The sequence below is a fragment of the Curcuma longa genome, chromosome 14 (assembly GCF_044706935.1).
Source record: "Curcuma longa cultivar G26 ecotype Majalengka, Jawa Barat chromosome 14, ITB_CL_G26_1.1, whole genome shotgun sequence".
Lineage (NCBI taxonomy): Eukaryota > Viridiplantae > Streptophyta > Magnoliopsida > Zingiberales > Zingiberaceae > Curcuma > Curcuma longa.
In genome coordinates, this window is record NC_133874.1 from 10,088,332 (window position 1) to 10,092,101 (window position 3,770).

Here is a 3,770-nt window from a genome sequence, read left to right on the forward strand (position 1 = left end):
CTAATCGATCGGACGATCGACTACGATTCTGATACTTTCAGAAACTGAAAACGTATCAGTTGAAAATCAATTTCTGAAAATCAGTTTCAGTTTCTGAAAACTATCAAAAACTGAAACTATGAACAAATCCTATTTCTTGTGTGCCAAGTGCCACACTCCTATCCAAGTCCAAATCCTTTATTTCCTGAACACATTGATTCATGTTGCTCCTACACTCCTTTTCACACCAACCTATGGTCCAATTAATCTTCCTAAGCCAAACCTATTTCTTGTGTGCCAAATCAAACATTGGGAAACTCAACCACAAGAAACAAGCACAAGAATCAACCAATGCATTCTACCAATTTAGATAAGTCCCAAAAGGATTCCAGCCAAGTTTCCTTGACCGGAATGTATAAGTATGATCTAGGAACCAAATGCACATTAATTATACATTGATTTTCCTCATACTTGATTGATATATCATCAGCCTCATTATTCAAGGGATGCATGATACATTTTGAATAATTTGGTTGATCCTAGCATCTCATCCTATTTCTAGTAATACAAAAATATTTTGTTAAACCTTATAGTTTGTGTGAGATGTCCCCAAGTTGCCTAACAATTTGAAATGATCATGAAGGAGTTTCAAGAAAAACTTATGGTGCAATGCACATTCCCAACTCCCTTCTTAAAAAGTTGAATTCATTTTCGGGGAGTGGTTTAGTGAAAATATCCGCTAGGTTAGACTTTGACTCAATATGTGAGAGTATAATATCTCCCCTAGCCACATGATCTCTAATGAAGTGATGTCGCACTTCAATATGTTTGGTCCTTGAGTGATGGACTGAATTTTTTGTAAGGTTTATGGTGTTTATGTTGTCACACAACACTTGCACACCCTTGTAAGATAATCATAGTCCTCTAAAGTGTGTATCATCCACAACAATTGCGATACACTCTCTACCATGGCAATATACTCAACTTCGGTCGTGGAGAGAGCAACACAATGTTGCTTCCGACTTGACCAACTAACCAAAGATGATGCCTAAAAATTGACAGCCCCCACTTGTGCTCTTCCGATCCAACTTGCACCCAACATAGTCGGAATCGGTATAGCCTATCAAATAAAATGATTCGGTACGGGGGTACTGACAACCATAAATTTGATGGATATGTCACGAGTAGGGTTGCAAATTCGAATTTATAGATTTTATCGAAAACCCACGATAAATACAAATAAATGAAGTATAGGGGCCTCAAGTCATGTTTTTCCAAGGACTAGTAGAAAATCGCCTAATTTGAGCTTTTCGTGTCGTTCTTTTTGAGGTTTTCAAATAAAAATGGGTTTTGGGGTTTTGGAATGAAATGGAATTCAAAATGCAATGATTTAATGAAATGCCATTGAAATTAAGTCATCTCCTAATCTAGAAATGCAAAGTTAACCTAAAGATGCAATTCAACTCAAATCAAGGTAACAAGCCTATGCACTTATCATTGAAACACGCTATCCCTGGTTTTTTTTTTGAAAGGCAATCCGATTTCCTCAGTTTGTGGGGATTTAGGTCTAACAACTAATGTCAATGGACCAGGATTTAAGCACACAAATTCAACAAAGAAACAAAATCAGCAATGTAACAAAAGTGCACTGCAGCTAAAGCAAGTAATTGAGATGAAAAGCAACAAACCTAACTAGCCAGACACTTATGCAATATAACTACTCACCCTAAATCAACTAACATCAAGTCCACCGATTAACCTGCTCAAGCTTCTCAAACTGATACTAGGAAACTGAAGATGGCACGCTACAGTGCAATTCCAGAATGAAATCAGAATTTCAATTTATCAACTTGAACGAATTGCAAAACCAAGCTAAACAATTCCTAAGCCAATCTAAATTCGAACACAAACTAATCATTAACCACCTAACCACATTAACAAGAATTCTAAAACATGAAATTCAAAAGCACAGCTGCAGAAATGGGAGTTTTCAGAGTTCGGCAGTAACAATTCAGATTCCCCGAAGAGCAAATCAAGCTTTCAAAACCTCCCAAAACATTTCAAACAATCACTAACAAGAGTTCAAGTAGTGTAAACAGGAATTAGATCAAATAAATTTGAATTCAAACAACCCTAAATGCAAGAAATCGGAACTATCAGTAATGAAAAACAGGTTTGTGCAGAAACTGTAAACTAAGCATCCGATCCTCCCCTTTTCCGATTGTTCTTCAATTTGGTGTCAACAAACAGCCTAATCCAACAATGTGGCTTCGGCAATCCCGTTAGAAACCTCAATTTGGTCCTTGGTTGCTTCTTCTCGCGTGCCCGAACCCAGACAGACCGAAGACACCCTCTCCGGCGCAGCAGAGTTCGGCAGAAACTAGTTTTCAGATGGCAAAATCGGAAGTCGCTCCTCTTCCTTGTGCCGATGAGCTTGCTGAGGCCTTGGACGTATTTCGTGGCCTTCGGAGAACCCCTTCGTCGACGCACGGCTTGGATTGCTCAGCACTTCACCGGAGACGCAAGGAACAGAGGATTGGCGCGCCGGTGAAACCCCCTCCGGCGCAGCGCTTCCGGTCGCCGATTCACACCCAATGGACCACCTTAAGACTCCACGAGGACCGAAGTTTGCAATGGAATTAGGATTTTCGGATGGGGCTTGGCCGATTGGTACGCTCCTGAACAGGGATGTTCGCGCGAGGAAGGCGATGAACAGTGGCGCAGCCAGCCACTGTTCATCCCTAAAGTTAAGATTTAAATACTTTGATTAATCAATAGATCTGGGCCCTTGATTTCTGATCCAACGGTGCAGACTTGATCTAGGTTTAGGGCAGCTTAGGGTTTCCAAAAAAATCAGGGATTTTGATCGGGCTCGATCCGAGTCATGTCCTCCATGTTGGCTTGATCGATTTGGCAATTTTGACTTGAGTTGACCCCGGTTGAGCTCGAGTCGGGTCCGATTTAGCCCTAAAATCAATAAAAATCCAATTAATGCCAAAAATTCACCATTAAATCATAAAAATTATATCAAGCCTCAATTTAAGCAATATAGGACAATTAAAGTCAAACCGATCCATTTTATAATTTATTTAAATGTAAAAGCCCAAAATTAAATCGGTTTAAACTATAAAAATCCTAAATCATCAAATTCCCCCACACTTACCCTTGAGCGTCCCGCTCAAGTCAACAAAATAAACTAGGATTGTACCCCCCTAGATCATCCTCAATCATGATTAGAAACAATTAAAAGAAAATTATCTAAGCTTGTAAAGTCTCAAAAACTTAAATCCATGAATTAGACTTGTATTTGGTTAACCGCATAGTAAGTTTCACCCTTCTTGACTAATTGAGAAAAATAGGTGGAGCTCACACTTAGGTTTCATGCATTACTATAGGCTTATGTATTTCTATTTTAGGCTCCATTCATGATTTGGAATCCACAAATATAGCTTACTGAAGATGGGTCCGATCAACCCTACAAGCAATTAAACTCAATTAATGCCAAAAATTGCCATTAAATTGAAAATTATAATCAAGACAAGTCCATTATGCAATATATGACCACAACATGATCAAATCGATTCATTTAATGATTTATTTTCATGTAAAAGCCCAAGAATAAATCGATTTAAAATTAATAAAATCCCAATTCATCAAATTCCCCCACACTTACCCTTGAGCGTCCCGCTCAAGTCAACAAAATAAACTAGGATTGTACCCCCCTAGATCATCCTCAATCATGATTAGAAACAATTAAAAGAAAATTATCTAAGCTTGTAAAGTCTCAAAAA